This window comes from Numida meleagris, chromosome 3, assembly GCF_002078875.1.
Source record: "Numida meleagris isolate 19003 breed g44 Domestic line chromosome 3, NumMel1.0, whole genome shotgun sequence".
In the NCBI taxonomy this organism is placed as follows: Eukaryota; Metazoa; Chordata; class Aves; order Galliformes; family Numididae; genus Numida; species Numida meleagris.
The window spans coordinates 75,409,608-75,433,978 of record NC_034411.1 but is presented as its reverse complement, the minus strand read 5'-3'; the positions used below and the strand labels follow the sequence as shown (position 1 = coordinate 75,433,978).

General features: G+C 42.8%; 1 protein-coding gene and 1 long non-coding RNA gene across 11 annotated transcripts in view; one reads left to right on the top strand and one right to left on the bottom strand.

The window, feature by feature from the left end:
- The window catches only part of BACH2 (BTB domain and CNC homolog 2), a 185,224-nt gene that overhangs the window by 24,844 nt on the left and 136,009 nt on the right, over positions 1 to 24,371 (bottom strand). The gene's annotated exons all lie outside the window — the stretch shown is intronic.
- LOC110395359 lies at positions 18,877 to 24,367 on the top strand. Its single transcript, XR_002436363.1, has 3 exons — positions 18,877 to 19,265; positions 19,423 to 23,845; positions 23,945 to 24,367. It is a non-coding gene; the product is annotated as an uncharacterized LOC110395359 (long non-coding RNA).

The following is a 24,371-nucleotide window of genomic DNA, read 5'->3' as shown; positions in this document are numbered from 1 at the left end:
CAGTGCTTCTCAATGCCCCTGGGGAGGAATTTCTCAAGTGCCAATGCTTGAAACTACCCAAGCAATAACTTTGATAGTGAATGCTTCTAAAGGTCACTGGTAAGTGTTTTAATGCAGCACAATCTCTGTAGATTGAAGCTAAGCATTGATCTGGCCTCCATGGTGGGTCCCCATCATAACTCCTCAGCCTTGCAACTGCCCACTTTTGGCTCCTTTGCCAGGAGAGCATCAGCAGAGGTGTGGGCATGCAGCCATAGCCTCCACACATTTACAGGAGAGGCTTCAAAGCTGCATAGATCACAATCACACATCTCTGACGGAGGAGGTGAGAGCGGGCTTTTAATGTGATTTGACCTGACTGATGCATCCCAGTGAAAACAATGTACGAAACCAACTTGATCTATGTTTCAAAAAGGAAATAGACAATTTCTCTGATATACGTCTCTATTTACATATGAAAGCAACCTTTTCTGGATGGGTAAAACAAATGTCAGCAATAATCTGTATTTTTTCCTCTACCATAAGTAAGATGCCAAATATCCAGAGTTTATTTGCTATTGAACCTTATTTTCCATGCAAATTAATGTCTAAGTAGACAGGTCAATTTGTGGGAGTCTCCACAGAGCACCTTGTCCAAGCTCATACACTGAGATTCTGCTTCCCTGCCCTCCGAACATTTCCATTATTCCTATCTCTACCTACTTCTATTGCAACATTTATATGGACTTGACGGGCTGCAAGAAACAGGCACAGAAAAAGCAACGTGTACACACAAACCAGAAGAACAAAAAACAAGAAACACAAATCAAGAAGAGCAAAGCAAAGATCTGAGCTTCTCAGAGGCTTGCTTCCCTTATCTTTCAAACCAGCCCAGAAGAGGACTTCTCTTGTGCACCTGAAGCATGTGAAGAAGATGTGAAGGAGGGAAGATGTTTTTGTATGTCCACGCCCTCACGAGTTCATGATACTGAGGAAAGGGCTGGAAAGAATGCAGTGATAATCACCATCAAGAGGGTGGTTAATCAGCATTAGCCATATTGAATTTACCAGCAAAATCTAGACAGCAGCCTTGTAGAAAACAAGCATACAAAACCTGTTTTAGTTCAGCCCAACGCTGCTTCCTCCTTACAGGGCCCTGTACAGTGTGATGCTCTGTTTAGTTTTAATTGATTTAAGCAATCAGACTTCCACTACTTCCTTTGAGAGATTATTGCCAGACTCTACTTAAAACCTCCTTGTGAGGAAATCTTCCTTCCCTTATTTTCCTCCTTCATCTCTCATGATGTTTCCTCTATGAATTCTGAGTAATGCTTTTTCCTTCTGGAGAAAAAGTTGCAAAGCTGTTAGACTCTTTGTCTCCACATCTTCTGTAGTTGGTGTTAAAGCAGTTAAAAAAAACCAAAAAACTGGCTAATTCAAGGAAAACAACATTGATCACCATCACAGAATAAGAAGCTTAGATGAGAGTCAGTGATAAGGAAGGCTAGTAAGGAAGGCAGCACTGCAGATGCAAATATAGAGCGTATATCAGTCTGACATTCCTGTGGATGGGCTGGACTCCCTGTGTGCTGCAGAGTTCATTAGTGCATACTCATTAACCAACGGCCCAGACTGCCAGATGTCTCAAAATCCCAGACAAACAGACAAAATCCTCCAATTCTGCACAGACAACATTTCTTATGGGGAGGGGAGAAAAGCAGCGATGTTTCTAAGGGAAATGAGGGTGTCTGGTAACCCTGCGTCTGAAGGGCAACTGTATGAAATGCTGCATCTGGATCAGGTCAGCCCCAGCAAAATGCCAGCAAATGTGAGTTCAATTTAAAGAGGAGAGAAGTGACTAAGGGAAAGGAAAGATCACTGTAAACATGTAGGAATTTAAAACTTGGCAAGACGGTATCTAAAATGCAGCAAGATAAGGTTTACAGTAATCTGATGCACACCACCACCAAGAACAGAGAACTGTCTAGTTTGCTGTGGGGTGGTTTTGCTGACTACAAGGAGAAGAAACTGAAGAAGTGAAAATTTCAGGAAGTTCTCCTGACTCTGAACCTAATGGTGAATTCAGTGAGATCTTGGAATGCTTTCCAGGAAAGAGGATGGATACTGTATGTCTGAGTAAAAGCAAACCAAAGCTAACAAAGCACAGCCTTCTTCTGGTGAGGTGGGCTTTGACAATTCAATATGCTTTTTCTGGACCTGGTTTCTGTGTTAGTGAGGGCACATTGCCAACAACATTCTAGAAAACAGCATCAAAGTTCAACAGCAAATGTATGTAAAATAGTTTATTTTAAAATAAAGAGTATGTGGGGCAATCTCAAAGAACTCTTTCTCCCTTTCAAAGAGCAGGCTCGTTGGTGGTGAGGTGGGAGGGCAGAGTTCCCTCTACCCCTCAGGTTACAGTAAGTTCTGCAGCACATTAGCTGCTAAATCCCACCACATCATGGTGAATGAGATGGCCAGACCTTTGGATGTGCTTAGAATGCGGAAATCCCGACTGAGCGGTGCACGTGCAGATGATTATCTTTGTGCATTGGAGTAGTCTTGTTGAAATCAATAGAAATACTGATGGGTGTTCTGTGAAGCATGCAAGCTACTTGTAGGATTATGGATTATATTTTTAGTACTGTGATTTTCAGGTTAAATTCATCATCAGGCACCTAAAAACAGTTAGAAAACTCACATTTTGAATCTCCAGACATCGATTTAATTACTAAGCCATTTTGTAGGGAACGAAGAAACAAAAATTGAATCAAACCTCCCATGCTGAATATCAAATCCCAAATTGAGTATTAATTTAAAACAATTGGGCAGAAGCATATGAGAAATGTGATCATTTCTTGTGGAAGCGGAAATAAATCCATTAGTTACACACTGCTATGCAGTGGCCCTATTGTGGTACCCATTTTGTTAACAGTTTATCCTTGCTCGTGCAGTATAGAGGCATCTGTGCAGACTGCTTAAATCCATCCCAGCCCTCAAGTTTGACTGATAAGCCCAAGGATGCAGAAAACAAACTACGAACTGCCTCACTTGGCCAGCATGTTCCTAACACTCCAACTTATATAATCAAACACATGCTAGAAATAGGAGATAAGATTAGTGACAGTTAACTGCTGCTATTTTTTGTTCCACAGCCTGAAGAAGGTCTCGGGGATTAAACATTAACTCTAATCTTATTTGCTAAAATTAGCACACACTATATTCTTTTTCTTTTGCAGCCAATTGCAAGTATAGCGCATAAGTTATTTTCAGAGTGTAATCTGATAACTAAAATCAGTCACCGAGCTGTTATTCCATTAAGAGTTAAGAGACTTCCTGGTTATTTACTTTGTTATTTTTACTGCGGATGGCGAAGCCTGGCAGAGCCTGTTTTTCCTAGCTTAAGGTCATTCGGTTTTAAAAAACTATCTGAAAGATGTAAACACATTACTAGGCTCAAACAGGTGAGTCGAGTGTGCAAAATACACAGTCCTAGATGTCCCAATTTCATAGAATTACAGAACCATTAAGGTTGGAAAAGATCCCTAAGATCACCCAGACCAACCAACAGCCCATCCCCACCGTGCCCACTAATCGTGTCCCTCAGTGCCACATCCACACGGTTCTTGAACACCTCCAGAGATGGTGACTGCACCACCTCCCTGGGCAGCCTGTGCCATTGCAGCACCACTCTTTCTGAGAAGAAATTTTTCCTAATATCCAACCTGATTAGTCTTTTTATACGCACACAGTAATCCTGCACACAATTAGAAATTGGAAATGGTGATCCTTTTATGTAGTGCAGGAATGCACGAGAGGCAGGAAAAAGTCAGACAAAGATCACAGAGAGCAGAGCGCTTTCCCAGGCCAGTGGCACTGAGTAGGAAATGCCACTGCATTTTTCCCCTCTTTGGCTTACTGGTGTTTAAATGTACTCTCAACAGCAGCTCCCAGAGGCATTTGCCCTATTTGCTCACAACGCCATGAAGCTCCTAAAATGAGTCAACACTATTTGAAAGTCAGCTTGGGTGAGAAGCATCAGATGCAGTCATTTGTAGCATCTGGGCTCTTAAACAGGAGAGGAACTTAAAAGTTGCTGGTGGAGAAGGCTGGTGAAGAGAGGCTGTTGTTTCCACTTTAAAAACACTGTTAAAATGAAGCAGATATCCTGCTGGCCCATGTTTTCCACTTTACTGCATCAAGTAGTGTGTGCAGATTTGGGCAGAAGTGCGACCTGAAGTTTGGGAGGTATTTATCTCTGTGTCCCATCCTCACATCCTGAAACTGCAGCGGAAATAAAGGTGTGCGTGGGAGGCTGAGTGGAGACAGCTATCTGGACTAACGGCCTCCCATGAACAAACAGGGATGTCATGCCCTGTGTCAGCTCCCATGAGACTGCACTCGCTCAAGGACCACCGGGCCAAGTAGTCATAGTGCAAACCTTGGTCAGAATGGAGATCTCCATGTTTATTTCACACCAACAGGGTTTATGTTCCCTTTTTACTCTAGAAGCATAAACTACAGCACAAGTCCTGCCTGACCTTGCTTTTGTCACCTGGAAGATGCAGTAGCTATCCATACACTCTTGTGGCTACTTCGTGCCTGCAGAGTATCGTAATGATCCTCAGTGGAAGGTGAGGCAGTGCAACGTGAGCTGGGGAGGAAGTAGAGGTCACCCGCTGCAGACTCACCCTGAGGGCAGAAACCAATGACTGTAAACTGTGACTGTCACTCTGCAAGAAGTGCGTCAATGCTGACAGAATGGCAAGTGCTTCAGAATTGATTGCCTGCTGCAAGGATGGCGTAAGCAGCAAGGGGATCGATGCTCACATTATTGGTTATGTCAGCATTCGCCTACACATGACTTTGGGACAGAGCGTGGGAGCTACGGCAGCCATACAAATGGGTTTTTCCAAATCAAATTCACTGTGGTAACGGTGCCAGCTTCAAAGCATTCTCACAATCCTTGGTTCTTGAGTATGGGACCAAGAATGTCAGGTGAACCAAAGAAGAAGATGGAATCAGAAGATGGTTTAGAAATAAAATTTAAAAAAAATGGAAAGCAGCGGAAGTCAAAATAAATTAATTTTTGATTCAACTGTGATGCTTATTTCAATCTAAGACTTCAACTTTTATTTCATCTTGGGGTTACTGAAATCCAACTAAAATTATCTTGACCTTTCAAAAATGAGATTGGTTTCAAATGAGAATAAAGGCTTTGCTTTTGAAAATCCTGACGGTATCCTTGGGGATGTTCAGCATCCTTCCCATTCAGAGAAATATTCATGGAAAATTAATTTGTTGAATTTGCCACGAGCTTCAGCCTTCCCAAATTCCACTTTCCAGAACACAATGTTTATTGAGAGATAAGATAGAAATCACCAGGCATAAGCACGAATGCTTTTTGCTGCTGACACAGTTCTGCTCAGGAAACAGGAGGCATCAGTGCAAAACGTGTATGTGAATATATTTACAAAAAGGAAGTGTTACAGGACTGGAAGATGTGGTGTTTGCCCATGGTAGGGAAGCACTGCCTGGATCACACCAGATGCCCTCTGGCACAGCCAGCCCAGTGGTTTGGGGTCTGTTTGTCCACAGCACGCATGGCGTATGGGGATGTTTGCCCACACCAAGTCAGTGTGGCAGATTTTACTATAAAAATCTTGCTCTGTAACTCATATTGCAGTCACACTGAACAGAATAATGCCTGTACTGCTGTAAGACAAGCTGGAGGAATGACAACAGAAGTGCCGCTGTTGGAGAAAATGGCCTGATTTCACCTTAATGAACATCAGTGGAAGGAGACAAGTTTTTCCTAAGCAATTAGATAGCTTGGTGCACGTTGTTGATGCTACAGGCTGCCTAGGGTGCAGTTGGAGAACACAGAAAATTCAGCAAGTACAGCCAGGGGAGCACCTGCAGGCAGAAATAGGTGAGGGAGCCTAGGGGTGAATCTCTAGGCTGCTATGTCCACACTCCAGGTGGAGGCATTAGAAAGAACATTAGAGGTGTTTCAAACAACTTTTCTCGAAAGGACTAACTCAGTGATGACATGCCTGAATCAACAAAGAACACGTACAAATCAGTGACACTGATTAGCAGTTTAAACACTCAGGCATGAACTCGAAAACAAAGCAAAGGGAGACTGCAGCAGTTATATCTGGCGGTTTGCAGTACACTTGCTTTTCCAATGCAGCTCGTACCTTAAGAGACATGTAAGGCAGTAATGAAGGAAGGCAGAAGTGAGCTGCTCAGTAGAAGTGTTGCCTTCTCCCCATGGATGCACATGCCACCCATGCTGAAACCAGAGGGGAAAAAATTGAACAGATTTTAACCCAAGTGCATAATCAGAAGTAAAGTAGAGCTGTGATTTAAAATTAAAATCAGTACCATATTTTTGCAAAAGAAAAACTAAACTGACCCCCAGATTAAAAAAGAAAAAAAAAAAAGAGAAAGTGTTGAGCAGAGAGGAAGGCGAAGGAAGGAGTGGGAAAGTTTTCACCGAATATAAATTGTGAGAGAGAAGTCTGTGAAAGATCTGTTTAGGTTCATATCATGAGCCAAACTGGGGAGGAAAAGGGAAAACAAAAAGGAGTTTGAGAACTTCTGGAATAAAAAAAGAAACTCTAGAAGCCTGCAAGAAGCAAATATCAAAATAGGAAGAAAATGAAGTTAAATGTAGAAATTTGCTAATTCAGAGGGTGTTTGGGGAGTGGTTCAGAGTCTCCGAAGCTGCAATTAATATATAAGCAAATATAACAATGCAGAAAAACTAGAAAGACCTGCAAATGACACAAACACTCCTCTCTCCCAAGCCTGGAAGAATGTATTTAAGTGAATAAACTATATACATAGTAATACAGTGTACTAAACACACTGTCGTTATTTTACAAAAATAAGAAATACTTCACAGCAAGGAATCTCCCTACAAACCCTACTGTTACACTTTGCCAGTGTAGGAGAGGAAGAAACAGGCTGTCCTATGTACTGCTTGGAAAAGCACCAGGTTGCACTACAGGGAAGGGAACTGAGACAGGAGACAAAGGAGCTGAGGCAGCAGCAGGCCCAGGAGACGGGCCCGGATCACGCCACTGCAGTTCACAGATGCTCTGCCGTGATTCTCCAGAGCTGGCAAGAGCTGGGAGCTGCTGCGGACAATGCAGCTTCCAGCACTTCCCATGACCGTGTGCCAGCTCAGCACAACACAGAAAACTTCCTCACGCCGGGAGAGCAGGGAGCAGAGCCCAGCAACTCCCCCAGTACTTCAAAGCCAGAGAGGCTTTTCAGGGCTGTGGGAGGAATGGAACGTCAAGGGCTTTACTATTCTGGCATAATTACACAATTACAATTGTTAACAGGCAAGCTGAAACCCCATGTAAATATCTCGGCTTCCTCTAAGCATTGCATTTTTAAAACAAAAACTGCCAAATGCTCTATTTGTTCCAATTTTCCTTCTGCTCCTCCCTCCAGCCTTTACACTTCTGGGATTTGGACAGGTAACGTCACCTGTCCTGAGACCCTTAGAAGTGTTCTACATGTGGAAAAAAAGATGCCATTTCCAGCCTGACCTGCAGCTTCCCTGTTCTGGGAGGAAGAGGTCAAGAAATTTAAAGCTCTTTGTGCGTGTGTGTGGTGATATATGCCTGCATACACCCACACTGGACACTGTGAGAAAGAGGCAAGAGAAGGTGAAGGTGCGTGAAAGGGAGTGAATTAGTCCCATCTGCTCTGAAAAGATCATTTTCACCTTGTATTTCTATTACCGTCATATTATTATCACACTAGAGTGCTTCTAAAAGGCTACAGTTCTGGCAGCCAGCATCATTACAGCTGCTCAGATTATTAACAGTATAAATAAACTCTTAGAGACACTACTAAGAAAATATTAACTACAATTATCACTGTCTGATAAAATAATGAACAGTGAAGTGTTATTCTGCCATCTCAGTCACCAGTGCACATTTATGAGTGCTGTGAGTAATGAAGAACAGTTTATTTGCATACTGAATCAGCCTGGAATTGGTTCTTTCTGTTTTATTTTGTTTTTATAAAGATACTTTGAATTAGCGTCTTTCAATCAGCACAGGCTGAAGCTCTACACCTGCAGAATTGTACTCTGCCTCCTGTCCCGCAGCATGCAGCCCCATTAACTCTAAGACAGCAGAAAACTATGCTGGTAGCAACACACGCTTCTGCCTGAGGTTGGTGGAAGCCAACAGCATGGAGTCACAGAGGAGAAATCTTCCTTTCTATGTGGACAGAAACTCTAAAACCTTGCTACCAACCTTTATTCTCGGGCCTCATTGCTTTTTCTACCTACACAGAGAACAACGGCCTAGGTGAAGTCCATGCTGTTTCCCAAAGGAACCCTCCTCCAACCTTCTCTGATTTTGCTTTGAGCACTCATTTCTTGTCGAGCACCCAGTGATACTCCCAAGCTCCCGCCTTCACTGACAGCAATGGGGAGCTTGGGTTATGTTTTTAATTAACAGAAGTTATTATTTCCCTGCAAGCACAGAGAAAAAAGAGTTCTTAATGACTTGGGGAGCAGGATAATGACTGCAGAGAAGAAAGGGGAGTCCCTGGCCTGTCCCCTTAGCAACATCTTCCTTGGCAGGCAGGGGCGGCCTTCAAATATTTGTTTCTTGCTGCAGTTGATTTAGGGTGTCATCATCTGTTCATTAGTGGAGATTATTATGATTAAGAGAAATAAGGTCTGAGGGCCTGAAGCTGCTTACTGTGGGGGTAGTCATGCTGAAGCTTCGATTTGGGAATCCTGTTTTCACAAGGATGCTGCCCTGATTCAGGAGAGGCCTCCCTCCCCACCCAGCCCTGTGGAACTGTCAAGTCTCCAGTCTCAACCAAAGACACCTTCCCAATAAAGCATCAAGCAAAGACCCTGTTTTGCTCAGCTGTTCCATACCAGGCTATCACAACTGTATCTGACCATCAGCAGGAAGGGATAACGGTGAAGGTTGGCACTGAACTCCTCCAGGTAGGCTCCTGCTGGGATGCAGAACTGACCCCGCCATTTTTAGGAAAGGTCTGTGCACAAGAGATGCAAAATGAACACTTTCTCCATCAAGGCTGGCAGGGAGGCTCATGATTTGGGGTGACAGGAGGGAGATGTGGTTGACATGAGCCATGCTACCAGGATCCACCTGAGAACACAAACCCGGCCCAGTGTAAATGTGTGTCAGCCTGCTGGGGAGGGGCCATGACCCAGCTGATGAGGAGAAAATAAAGTGAAGTTAAAGACAGGGATGGCAGCAAAAATACAACTGGAAAGGAAGATAATAATGCAGTGTCAAGCGAGAGCAAAGGAAACGGGATTTCCCTTAATCTAAGTCAGAAAAAACACTGCAGCTTGCCTTCAGTGTTTTTATTTCACAGCCCCTTTTTATGTGTCCTTTTCACAACTGCCCAGCATCTCACGTTCCCTGCCTGCTCTCTGCTACACGCCTATAAGCCTTTTGTTCCCCTAACCCCACCTTCAGCACGTCACCATACTCCCAGTCCTTGCACAGGGACGTAGGCCGGCACTGCACAGCCCAGGGCTCTCGCTATCCCCATCACTACACTGTCATGACAGAACAAGTGAGATGGGGCGTTGAGGCAGGAAGAAGCTTGCAGCAGCCTCGTCTGTCCCTATCTGTCAGCAGCGGGGGAAGGAGACCTTGGTGGGAGTGATCTTCCCCCCATAAACATTATGGCTACAACAAACCGCTGCTCCTTGGTGGGGATCAGCCACGCTGCAGCATTCCTCCTGATTTCCCCCGCAGCATCCTCCCTCTCATCCTTCACAGCAGCTGGCCTCTTCTGGGTGCCTAAACAGGTTAGACGTGGCTTGCCCTGAATAAGTCACCTACATTAATTTTTCCTCTTTAATTAAAGAGTTCTTCTGTGAAACAACTCATGAGAGCTTCTTTGTTGAGAGAAAGAAAATGATGTACTGCTCCACACACGTTTACAAAGACAAATATACAAATGAATTCTGCTCTGCAAGAAGCCCCAGTGGAAGGGAAAACACAGAGAATGGTGAAGGAATTGTTGAAGAAGAACTGAGGTTCATTTTAAATCAGTGTACCGTGTACAAACGCTGTCTTACAAATAGGATTATTTAATTTAAACCTTAGATCTGTCAAGTTCCATTACTTCAAATGGAGCCTGTCGTTTCTTGACTTCATTATAAATCAGGATTATATTACAATTTATGTTAGGTTAAGTCACTGCTTCGATAGGAGGCAGCGAGAAAAAAATTACACAGCAGTCAGTAAATAGAGCAAAGTCATTGCACTGTTCTTGAAAGGCAAAAAGTCATCTTGCTAAATGAGGGTCCAAGCTGTCCTGTACCAAGACTGTTACTAATAAATAAAAGACCTCTGGGAAAAGTGCTGAGCATACGCTGGATCTATTTTCAGCTTGCATCAGCAGCTGCTGCCCCTGGGATCGCATCTTTGCTCATACCCTACACCATATGTAATCACTCCAGTGCTGCAACCAGTAAGATAATGAAAGAGCATGGCATAAATCTATACTTGAGCGGAATGCTAAATGAGAAAAATAATACAAAAAAGAGGGAAATAAACCACATTTTCAAGTCATTAGGAAGAAAGACTTTGACATATGAAGTGTTGCAACCATTAATAGCACTTATCATATAGAGTGGAGACAAAGAGACAAATTAATCAAACTGACAGAACTGGGACATTTTATGCTAATGCAGGCTCCTGGGTTTTAGTTCGTATTCCTCTGTGTCTAGAAAACTGATACCATTACAGGGCAGGAAATTGCATGAATAACATGCAACAGATCATAAAAATTCACACACCAAGTGCAGAAACACTGCCAAAAGCACTGTAAAAACAAGGCTAGAGACCTCAACAGAGGAACTACCAACAGCTAATGAATGCAAATAAGTACAGGAATATTTCCCATTCATGCATAACAATTAGACATAGGCTGTGACTCCACAATCTCCAATAGCGTAGGTAAAATAAAGCCTAGAGAGCTAACACGCAGACAGCTATGGGTAACTCCCGGCCAGGACAGTTCCGAATTTGTTTGCAGCGTCACAGCCAGCAGCTTAAAGCCACTGGGGAACAGGCATGGCCAAGTGCTGTCTCTGTCTAAATGTACAGTTATGTTCGATTCAAGTTAGCGTTGCAGTAGAAAAGATGTGGTCCTGGGCCATCTATTCTGGGTGTTCCTGCCTGAGCAGGGGCTGGGACCAGCTGACCTCCAGAGGTCCCTTCCTGCCTCAGCCATGCTGTGATTCTGTGAAAGGCAGGTGAAAGAGGAAATAAAATAGACCTACAAAACAGCCTATTGTCTCATAAAGCGAAAATCCCCTCACCACAGTGCAAATCGACAGCATATAGTAAAACCCCTTACAAATAACAACAACTTTTACATCATTTGTTTAGGAAATACAAAATGGACTTGCTGTCCAAAGCCACAGCTGTGTTGCAAGGGGTAGGAAATGGGAGGAATGACAGGAATGCTGGGCAGGGCACGGTGCAACACAAGACCTTGCCAAGGTTACTACATTTGCCGTGAAGACTTCTCAAGGACCTTTAAAAAATCCTGGCAAATCAGATCACTGGGGAAACACAGAGAGCTGATCAGCCACATGGATACCAAATAACAAATAAAGACACAGCATTTCTTGTTGCTGCCTGGTTCATAAAACAGCAACTCTTCGTTCTTGATACCCTTAGCTGTAGCTATCATACAACCCAAAGGATAGGACTAACTCTCAAGGGGTAAAAGGAGTAAAGCTGACACCTTTTGGAGCCACGTAATTTCCAGCACTGCTCTCATCCTTCCCAGAATAGAACGAGATGCAGCTGATGGTATTGAGCAAGGGTATCTCAGTGCCAGCACTACATGTGTACAGAGGTGATGAAATGCCAGCTTGCCATAGAGTTGCTATTTTCCTGAAAAGTGAGTAGACTTCAAGTCCTTCCCACATGAACATGGAGACCCTGTGTCCAACGGCAGCAGGACAGGAGTCCCAGCAGATCTGGGCAAAGGGACATCTTGCTCCCTGCACAATGCAGAATCCCACTCCGACCTGTTCCTCAGCAGATCCCTGGAGAGATGTGACAGGGTTTTAGCCACATGAACAGGTTCTGTGTGTCTCCAGACCTTAAAACTACTTTCTGTTCTTTCAGTTGTAACTGGAGTTGCAACAGGGTGCTTGGCCTGGTATCAAAAAATGTCATAGATGCAAAAGCAAGCCAGCCCAAAAACTTTCTAAAGACAACAATGGTGCAAGCTTTGCCTAGGGGGAACAGTTAGAAAAAGACACAGTCTGACTTCTGTGAATACATGTCCATCCAACAGACAGGCAAGGGTTGCAACCTGAAAATGGAACAACTTTCTCCCTTTCCTTAAATTAAAAAAAAAAGAAGCACAGGCAGTTAAATACAAAAAACTCTCGTGAAAACTCTGCTTTAAGGAATTTAAATATTGGGTGGGAAACAAATTGGTCAAACAGTTCTAACAGTGCTGATTTTTTTTCTGCTCTTTAAAATAGCAAAGGCTCTTTGAATTTTCTGAAGAACCCATAACACCTGATTCTTTCTTTACCTCTGCCTGAAACCAGAGCAGTTTAGGAAAAGGAAAGCCTAAGTAGAGGAAAACACCTATTCCCAAAAGTGAGTATTTAGAGAGGTCTTTAGTACTGTCTTATCATTCAAACAAAAGGTAGAAAGTGCAACAACAAAAAAATGACTATGAATTCTCCCACTCCTTTAGCTGTGGCAATTCCTCTTTAGAAAATCAGTTCCAGGACCAGACTGTGTGATCACCAAATAATTCAGAGTAAAACTATCTGAGAACAAAGCCAAGGATCCAAGGGCAGTGATACGAACAGTATGGATCCTGAAGGCTGGGAATGACTGGAAACCCTCTGATTAGCTGACAGTGTGCAGCACTGGTCTGCTCTGCAGACCTGTGTGAAGGAGGTCCAGAGGAGCAGCAATGTTAGTGGCTCCCACTATGGTCACCTTGTTTCGGTATCAGCCAAAGACAGAGATCAAAACACAATCAAATACCCATCTTCAAAAAATTTACCTGCCTGTGCCCTCTCAACAGAGGTTTCCAGTTGGAATGCTCATGCATAATGGTGAAATAAATCCTATAAGAGAGGAACGAGGTTCATATCTGAAAAGGAAGCAGAACAAACCAAGCAAAAGGTAGCTTTTATTTGTGTCCTTCTTAGTTTTCCATCTGCAACAGGGACACTGAAGACGGGGAAAGAAGAATAGGAGTTACTGATTTAAAGGTTTCTGCCACTACTGAAAACTACTTTTTCTGCTTTCTGAACACTATGATTGCTTCATAAATGTGAAAAAGTTTCTTTGGAGAATGCCCCAATCCCCACACATATTATGGACATCTCCTTCATTCTTCTTTGGCCAATTCTATACATATTGTTTGTCCCACTGACTGCTAACATAAAGTGGGCAAAAATGACAAGAACAGATTGCACCTATGGAAAGACAGAAATATTCAATTTTTGCGATTTGGATTTGACAAATTAATTCAGGCATTTAAAACACAGCCTTGGTTTGGTGTGCCCAGTCTCCTGAAGGATACAAAGTTCAAGGAGTAGAGAGAAATTCCTTCATGTCCAGAAAGAAAAAATGCCATATAGCATTCATGGGGGAAGATGGAAATTTGCAGTCAAACAAGCTAAAAAAATTAAAATTGTTCAACAGGCAGATGGAATGACAGCAGAGATGCATCTACCTTAAGCCTGGTTTCCCCTACTGGAAGTAGAAGTGAGCACTAGTCCTCTGTGGAAAGCAGAAGGGAAGTTGTCAGAATTAGTCTTCACTCTGCTTTTTCCTGTCTTGAAATGTTACTGGCTCCAACCCTGTACTTTGAAAGAAACAGGAAATAACTTGAGCTTATTCTGTTTTCACTTGACCAAGAATCCCCTGACAGGGAAATTTTCTCTGAAAGCTGCCTGTGTATATGGAGAGAGAGGTGGCTAAGCACGTTGTATTACAGCTGTGTGGTCAGAGATGGAAAGATATTTTGCTTTTAGAGTTGTTTAAGACTTGTTTCTTATTAGCTGCAGGCCCTTGAAACAGAGGACCACACGTCTGGTTTTCGAAGGAAGAAAAAAACACATTTCCCACAAGGACGGGCAAAAGCTTTATACAGCCAAAAGCACGGCCTCAGCCTGTTAGCTGACAGTCTGACAAAAATCCCAGAACACTTCATCAAATGCAGTTTTTGTTGAAACCAAGAACTAAACAGGCAAAGTTTGCATGGACAATTTTTTTCTTTAAATTAGTCTTTTTACCTTGAAACACTAGCATTGCATTCCCAACCATTCTGGGAACACAAACTAAGAGGTACTTGCATAAAATAGAGAATTTGGTCCCATCGCAATTCAAAAGCAAGTAAACATACAAGTAAAGTGTTTGATGCATGACACACCGGATGCCTAAATTCTTTTAAACCACTAGCACTGCTGAAGCCCATTTCTGGGTCAATTCATTTACTTGGATGGTCTCTATTCTATTTTGCTACCCCAATAAACCCACCTCAGCACTGGCTTTAGCAAGTACATTCGACACCGTGGGAACCAAAGGAAGCACAGAGAACACAAAGCTGCCGTTGAATCAGTCCTGGGTCACATCTGCCAAACCACTCTGTAGTCTCTACAGTAAGTCTATACACTTTAATTTTGCTTACTTACTTTCTGGCTCCAGCTAACAGTGCATCCCAAATGCTGATGAGGGGAAGAAAAGCTTTCCAGGGACCCACTCTTACACAAGACGATAGCTTCAAGAAGCTTATACCTAAAGCTGAAGTTTGCAAGGTGTGGTGCTGGTCATTTAGTTGCACTGTCACAAGGAAATGGAGAGCTCTCAAACTGAAGGGCACCCCTGAAGTCTTGTTCTGGAACAGTGAGCAGCTGATGCAGGACACAATGTGGACCAAGTGTCTTAACAAACACAAATGCATACTCAACTAAATACAAAATCAGAGAACAGTTTGGGTTGGAAGGGACTTCAAAGATCACCTAGTTCCAAACAGCCTGTTATGGGTAAGGATGCCTTTCAGTAGGTCAAGTTGCTCAGATATGGTTGCCTCAACACCAAAACAAAGATGGCTTTTTTTTGGGGTGCCCAAAAGTCACTGTTCCCACCTACCGGGACTGAGCCCACTTGTCCCCAAGGACCACTCAGACAGATAAGCAACAGGTCCATCCTACCCCATTCTTGAGCAGTGCTGCAGCCAGTCTTCTAGTCAGAAAATCTCCTCAATGCCTCCTGCATGCTTAAAAGACACAGAGGCAAGAAAATAGGGAAGGATAACCTGGAAAGCGTGGATTTGGATATACTGGCTGCTCTCAGACGGGCAGATCTGCCAGCTGTGGGTCAGTCTGTTCACCGCCATGTGAGGTAATATGAACCCGAGAGCTTAGAGAGAGGTAAACATATCCAAGTGGTTCACACAAGGTGATTTGATCATCACTGACCTGATGCACGGACCTGTGCTGTAATTCCTATCTGATGCATCAGCTTCTACCACAGCGTTTGTGGAGAGGTGATGACAGTATTTTATTTGTTCACAAGATAAAACTTCTCAAAGATCTTCTGCTGAAGGTTTTATCTTACCATTATTTAACTTTAGAGCCGATACCTTTAAATTCCAGCTGTTAGGTGACACCTTGTTTACTTAATGGTTTCACTGTAAGTGCAAGTACCACAATTCTTTGCTTTCCTCAGACCAGCTATGGCTATTTTAACTGTGGGCCCCAGGCTAGTAGCAGTCTCTGGCTCACAGCAGGAAACTCCCAGTGCCATTTCAATTATGAATTAACCTTCTCTTCTCCACCACGTCTTCTAAAGCCTCCATCACTGGCTCTTCAGTGACCCAAAAGATGCATGAGGCAAGCTTTAAGAAAAAAAAAATCCAGAAATAAATTAAAAAAAAAAAATAAAAAAGAGAAGATTTCTGTGTGCAGGAAACAGACAACTACACTTAAGTGCTCTTTTAAAGTCAGATTAAACAAAGTAAAGGACAGAGAGGTTTATATGCAGCTCTGATCTGTGTTATCTTAGGACATTAAATTCTACCTGACTACATCTGTACTGAACATCAAACTTCAAAGTGCATAAAGCACATCCCTCTCAAAGGCAATTTGCCTTAGTGTTAGGAAATAATGTGGAGTCACACACATCACTAAGCCATTTGTTGCTAAAAACATACGCTGAATTTTCTGTTGAATTTAACCTGGTTTCAAAACAGCTGCCAGTGGCTCTCATGACAGCTTCCTCCAGTGAATTAAAACAAGCTTCCTATAGATAGACCTGTTACTCTCTTTTTATTTAAGTCTTAAAGCAACCACCCAAGCCTAGTCTCAAGCTTTCAGACAAATTAAATCTCATTTTTAAAACAGTCCAAGCCTGGGCTAGAAGGAGCTGTAGCTTGACCAAGTACAGCTGCTCATATTTGTTTACTTGCATAAGGTAAATAAAGTGCCCAAGGATACAGATTTTAGTAGTGTTAGACCAAGCTGGGACTTGGAGCTGTTTGCTGGCAGCCTCCCATAAAGTGGTACAGATGAAAATTCAGTGCTGCACAAAAGACCTGAACTGGAATAAACCAGCCTTTTCTCTCCTCAGAGCTTGCATTGTACGTGCAACAGCAAGAATGACTACTTATTCCAATAAAAAACACCGATAGCCTGACTATAAAATTCATGAAGAGCATCTCATTTCCAAATCCTAGTAGCATTCAACAGCCTTCTGCTCACCTAAAATCTGTATTTCATCTCCGAATTGAAACATACTTCCTACTCTTCATGTTTGTTGACTGCTGCAGTGCATCATTTGAATAGATGCCATATTCCATCCCACAATGCGATCAATTTCACTGGTAGTTGAGAAAAACAGCCAATATAACATTACTCACTGGGGAATTCTTGTCAGAAAGTGCTGTATAGAGATAAAACCTTATCGTCTTTGGGTCTTGGGAACACTAACGAAGCAAAACTCGGTACTGGGATCAGAAAGTACCTTACAGGCACTGGTGTCACATGTGGTGAAGCTGAGGGATGTCTTATCTGGGCTCTATCTGTTTATTCAAATGCCAAATGCTCGGTACTTCTGGATTCTTAAAAGAGCAGCTACTTATTTTTCCAATGTGAAAGCAATTCAAAGCTTTTTTTTTGGAGGGAGAAAAGGTAAAGGTAAGAGACCCGAAGGAGGAGGGGTAGAAAAGCAGAGCATCTTTCAGACTACAGAGCCAGAGTGCTACCAGCACCAAGAAATAACTCATAGCCATGGTTAAGCCACTTCAGCTTCAATCATGCCCAAATACATATTTAAATACAGCAAAATCCACCTCTTACTAATATGCCACAATACATACTTATTGCTTCAGCTCATGCCCTTAGCATGGTCTGCCTCTACTTTTCAAGATGTCTTTTACATTTTAGATTATGTTTGCAATTTTTAAGCAAGACAATTTCCATACCACAAACTCCTTTGCAATAGCAAGCATAAGCACAGCCAGCCAATCAGTCAGGCTTACCCTCAGCAATAGGCACAGGTGTAACGAAGGCAATGTAGTGGGGCCCACTTATTGCAGCAGAGAACTTCCTTCTGTGCATTAATCTCAATATCCTCTTTTACAGTATATTTTTGTATGGTTACTTGAATCTATAAATAGATACCACCAAAGGGAGGGAAAGGAGTTAATGCAAGATTTTCTCCCCTTTACATGCATGCATGCATGGATTTTGTAGTTGTTGTTGTATTTCACCTGTCTCCACTGGACAACAGGGAGTCACCTCTCATCAGAAAACAATGGGAATTACACCATGCACAATGACAAGGAGGAGGCTTGTTTCATTCCTGTACTTCAGGGCTGGGAGCCTTTGCAGCAAGAAATGGATGGCATTTCTTGTCATCTTGTGATGGTCTCATTTCTGCTTTATTGCCCAACTGCTAGAAAGAAAATACACCATTTCTATCTTGCACTGTGCTATATGTGCAACACACACAAAACATTTCCGTCTCATGGTTTCTTCTGAATTAGTATTGTTACCACTTAAGACCTCAGAAAGTATCCAAATGCTTGTTTTTATCCCCAGTACGGACCCACAGCCTCCAGGCACCCTGTGTGGTGAGTGTCAGCACTATGAGTCAGCAGGAAACATACCACATTCCCTCAGAGGAGTTTAGGAACCCAAGAGCCAGCTTCCATCCATACAGACTCACTGGAGTGACACTGCTGAGGGGAGGCTGAAATGTAAATGGGTCTGAAGCCTGATGGCCACAACCTCTTGAGGCCGCTCTGCAGAAAGCCTTTGGGTAGAGGTGGCAGCAGAAAGCTTTCAGATCTGCTGACGTCTGAGCCCTAGCAAAAGTCATTCAGGCCAGAGATGCCATCTGTGAAGAACATCACTGGCTGATACAGCCGTGGAAGGAGAAAAACACATTAATGCTGAGAACTAACCATAGGTATTCCTAATATGTAAGTTGCTGAAAGTAATGCCTCCTATTCATTTCCATGGAAACAACAACAAAGAGCACAATAACACTATTTGATAGAGCAAATTCTACGCTACAAAACACTATTTTTCAGCATAATCATCGCCATTAGCTGATTTGCACAGGTAAGCTAGGACACTCTTTGTTTTGTGGTGTGACAGCTATCCATGACTGTCCAGAATGTGACTTGTCTTTTGCACCATCCACTGCCTCACTGTGCTCACATTCACTGTTTGGTCTCCATAAACATTCAGCAAAAGTATCAATGAATGTTGATGGGTGCCATTTTTTCCACACGGAGGAATTCAATTCTACATCTTTGTTTCTTACACACTTCCATGTCAGATGCCATTTTGTCAGACTGCCCCTCTGCTGCCATCTGTCACATGGCAACAAAACATAACGGAATGTTGGTGGGAAAAGTTCCACCTCTACTGCCATACCAACAACATACACCTTTGACGTCATGGGTCAACATAATAAAACAGGAGGCATTACTTTTGGAGCAGCCATCATACTAATAGGGTCCCAAAGAAAAAGGGTCATTTTGTTGTTCCCAGCTGTTTAACACCAGCCCTCCAGCCAGAAACCAGGCATGCAGCAGACAGTTGCTTCTTACCCCCCTGCTCCCCCTTCCCACATCTATCACCTCCTTCATTCCACACTCCTGCTCGGAGCACTCATAGCTCAGTCACCGCATTTCTTACAGACGCTGTATTTGTACATATACACAGAGCACTGGGAGAGGAAAGAGACAAAGTAAGAGAATATTGGTTATCTCTACAGTGAAAAAAAGGAATAGTAATCTCTGTCAGCCAGTGGAGGCATGTAATAGCTGACCTCCTGCACTCTGCCTTTGATTTTTCCCTGAACCCAATCATATTTTGTTGGCTAATTCCCAGCGTTTTTTCCTCAGGCTGGCGCACTGGCATGGATGGTTAACAGCTGCCAGGATTTCTCCCCCATCAGCGCTGAGCGATTCTAATGTTAGCTGCCTGGCTCCATCCCACCCAGGGTGCCACATGCCTTCGCCTTCCAACACACTCAGCTTTTGCCAGCCTTGAACCCAAATCTATCTCCCATCCTGCCTTTTTTCTTCTGAAGATTAACCATGTGAGGGAGCCAGCCTGTCTCAGCTGAAGGACCAGATGACAGATTTCACAGGGCTGGACCTCACAGGGAAACGGCAGATTTCACAGCAGCCTTTGGTAAGTGGAAAAGTAATGAATACGCAAAGTAATTCAGCATACAGTGTATGCCAGAAGACCTCTGCTTTGAACATTGCTCCATTAATTGTAAGGAAGAGCAGTGCAGGTCAACAAAAATGCTCCCCAAGCACATCACACATCCCTTCCTACAGAGAAGAAAGACCTGGAATGACCTGATGGAGGTTTTATTTAAGTGTATGTCCCAAAGCCACAAAAACCCATGCAAGGTTGGGAATTTCATTTCCAAGATGGAGGAATTACATACAACAGAAAGGTTTTGTTGCTGTTGTTCCAATGTTTTCATCATTTAAGGGAAGTCTGTTTTCAGAAAGCAAGGTATGCATGGTGTGTGTGCAGACAGTGCTCCTCTAGCCAGCCCCCAGCTCTCAGTCTGCCCAGCCAGACCTGCTCCCTGTGCACTTTTAATAGAAAAGCCAGGCAGGTAATAATAGCAGATCAAAAGCCTATTCTGCAGAGCACTGGCTCTTTCTCAAGGAAAGTAGAGTACCACTACAGCATGAATGACTCAATCATCTACTCAAGAGCTATTACTTGCAGCGATGAAGCAATGTTAATTGGATAATGGCCTGCTGCCAGCTAATATTGGCATGACCTACAATACCCTTGGCTGACAGCCGTGTCTGCCTCTCTATCACACCTTTTTTTGTAATCTGGATGGGAAGTGGAAACCATTAAAAATGCCTCATAAGTGCCATTTAACTTCTTATCATGAATTAAAAGCTTAATTAAGTGCCTTGTTAAAGGAAGGAAGACCAGTTTTTGTGATTAAATAAAACAAAACAACAGTTAGGGGTACGGATTAAATGAGTAACTTTACAGCTTCAAACTTGAGTCTTGGAAAATATTAATTTCAGGAAGTACTTAACAGCAGCTGGTAGATGAAAATGGCACAACTGCTATAAAATACTCAGGGTGAAAAGCACATGAGATTCTAGTTGTTTACCAAAACTGCAAATGAAGAGGAAAGTGTAGAAGTTAAGAGCTATTGGGGTCCTTTTTTATGAGCTGTACGGAGCTGCAGCTGACATGCTCCAGCTCTCGGACTCGGCTATGAGTCCTGACACTTCACATGCCACAACCACATTTGAGCACTTGCTATTTCGTGGCTGTTTTTCCAAGCGCTTATCTACACACTGAAATATGCTGCTTTAAAAAGAGGTGTAGCATGAAATCGAATTACTGGTGTTGGCATGGAAGGGTTTATGGAAACTCTTCAATCAGTGCAAAATTAGCTCCATACGGACTCAGTTTAAATAAGTTGATTAGGAAAAGGTTTGAACTAAGGCACATTAAGTCATGCTTGAAGTGACGTGAAATGTCCAACATAAGGTTTTACACTGGTTTGAAATCCAGTAAGCTCAACTAGTCTCAATACTGCATGTGCAGAATGTCTCACTACTGAAATGATGAGCGTATCATAAAGCCTCCACTTACTGTAATTGGATATAAACAAGAAATAATGTACAAAACATCTGTTTGCTGTTTAGCTTGACAACAGTTAACAAGGTCTGGATGCCAGATTAACAAAAAGACCCCAATATGCTATAAAGTAAAAAAGAAACCCTCCGAAATCCAGTCTTCAGAGGCAGATTTACTGCTTTGAATAATGAAAAAGAAGTTCTTTTGTTTTCATGTCAAGCTCCCTCATGCCAACATTACATGACTGCAAAAGCTTTATATATAAAGCTTTATCCAGCTCCAACATCAAGCCTTTGAGAAATAATAATAATGCTCATTCTCCATAATTGCGTACTTCAGCAGTTTTCAGACCACAACAGAATTTAAAACACAATTCTTGCATGACTGACTTAAAAATATCTTAGTTAATTTAGGAGTGATTGTCACCTTTGGGAAAGTTTTGAACGGTGAAGACTATATTTAAAAACAATTTGCAATCTCTGATTTGCTATTACAACTGTATGCCAATGAAAGTTGTTTCTAAGCTTGAACAACATATTGGCCCAGGACACTAACTTTGACTTTTGTCTGAAATTTTTCCACTGTTGGCATAACTCCCTATGTGAAAAATTAAGTCAGTTTTCACATATATCTTTAGAAATAATTCATGGGCTTCCAGAGCTTTACAGACCATGGACTAAAAACAATAGCCTTGGAAAGAGCCATTAGCTTGTGAATTGAAAAAGACCCTGCTAACTTCTTTCAATACAATATACGTAAGATGGTTCTTCCCTCCACTCTATCAGCTTCCAAAAAAACACGACTGCTGCAGCTCCTTCTGTGAGCAGCTCCAACACAGTTCCTTGTTGGAGGCACTTCACATATCTAAACATAGGCATCTACCAAAGTGCACATCCCAAAGAGCAACAGCAGAAGCAGAGGAGTGCTCCTTAACCATGCAATCATCAAGAAGCAACGATCTGCATCAGGCAGCTCTCTTTACCCTCAGTGACTAACATCTGTGAGGAAATTATATGACTGACCACCTCATACTCGCTACTCAAATACACTAGTCACTGAGCAAATTAGACTCCATGGAGCTATTAGAGATCCATGTGCATGTGGAAAATATCTGTACAATTAGGCATTAGTAACTGCACATATCTGTTTTGATAGGCCAAGGATGTTCTTTTCCACTATGAAAAAGGTGAAGTCTTGATGCTCTGCAACTGACTGTGGCATGTGCTGAGGTGGAGCACAACAATTTCAGAGTAATGGAAAAACCTTAAGGCCCAGTTTGACTGCTTCTGCAAAAGCATGGCACTTACTGGAGCTGTAGCAGCAACCAATGTAACCTTAACTCACTAAGGCTTTTTGATCTTTCATTGAGATATATTCTAAAATGTAAAACCCCAATGCTTTATTTATCTAAAGGGGATTCATTTAAATAGAAATAATTTGTGGTTGCGCAGAAACAATGCTTTTTTTAGTACAGCATCTAATATAAAACACGTGAAGATAAATCTTTGTGTTTCTTTTCTGTAGTATCATATAAACCCAGGACTGTGTTATCAAGACCCATCCTCTGATCGTGAAGGCAAACAAAGCACAATTCCTCTGTCACCCTACTCCTCATGCTGGCCAGTGGTTCAACATCTCACTGCTGCTGTAATTAAAAAGCTGCTAATTTCCAACCTAGTTTTACTAAAAGCCATCTGAAACCAATCAACTGTCATTACTGTCAACACTGTCTTTTAGTATTAAAGAGAAACTTCCCCTTCTTAGTTGTTTCACCCCCTCTGCCTACATGGAGCTGTAACTCCTTGCAGCCAGCGCTCTTCCAGCATGAACCTGTTATAGTCTTTTCTCCTCCTCCTTCTTTAAGCTGGACTCCTTCTGAACATCTCAGTTACTCTCATATTCTTCAACTGTTTTTCTCAATTTAAGAAATCATACATGGTATCCAAGAGGAGGTCTCATCAAGGCTTTGTAGAAGAGCACTGATGCTCTTGTCACACATGTGAGCCACTGGGCATCTATTGTAACCTCTGCTTCCACTGTTTTGCCTTGCAGGGTAAAAGCTATGCAACACTGCCTGAGACTTGATTCTTCCACTGGAAATTATTAGTGGACAGTGTCGAATCATTGTGTGCATCCTAGCGTGTCCTCTGTGATATATGTGAACTCCTATGCAAAATGTCTGGGTTGAAATCTCTTCATGAGTAATGTTCGGTATCAGGACTTGTGAAGTTATGCCCGGTGACCTACTTCTTCCAGTGCTCTCCACCTTGCATCATCACAACATCACAATACCACTGAGGTCTCCAGAGAACTAAACCAGAGAGGGGAAAAATGGTGTGTGACACTTCAGGACCTGTCATCACCTAAAAAGGTCCCATACTTCTTCACTGGTGTTAAGCAAATGATGTTGAAAACCCCTCTGCCTCATGCTGTAGGCCAGAACAGCTCCTCCCAGAGCAACTGCCTTCCTGAGCCTTGGAGGAGTCACCACCCCAGTGTGACTTTGCACCAGTGGGGGACCCAGGGCAGGCAGGGGGTGACAGCAGCCCCTGCACCTCCTTGCTGGCAAAGACACCAGCGTGCCCTATGGTATCTGCAGTACTGCAGTCATAGAGCTGTGAGGAAATTACAGTGGGGGTGGAAGTCAGCCAGTGAGATTTTGTGGTAAAATAAAGTAAACTTTCCAGTGAGGTATGTATTTCCTACGTCCCTTGGCTTCCTGCTGTGTGAGCCATGCTGCATGAGAAAAACCCTGCATTTTGACAAAATGTGTTGGTGCTTTCTTGGCAGAAAAAGTATGGCCCGAAACAGTTAAATCCCAAAGCAGTTGCGAAGACAAGAGAAAGGAAGGAAGGCTGAATGGGACACAGGAAAGGCGAAAGAGAGAACTGCTGGAGAGGGGTGGGTAGCGATGAGACTCCAAACAATGTGACAGTTCAAATGACTTTTCAACAATAACCTGCTGTCTAACAGCCAAGTGACCCCTTTCAAATTTCCTGTCTGGAAGAGCAGAAGAATATTCGGGTACTGATAATGTGCTGAATGAAGTGATAAATGCTGAAGCGTTTTAAAGCTTTGCTGCTGTAAATGTGAGGAGTGCTGGCAGGTTTTGCTCTCCCTTAGCGAAGAAGGCTGTGAGAACACGTCCATCCTCCAGCTCCCAGCGATCCTCAACCCATTCCAACCCCAAAACCACAGCAGCAGCAATAAATACCAT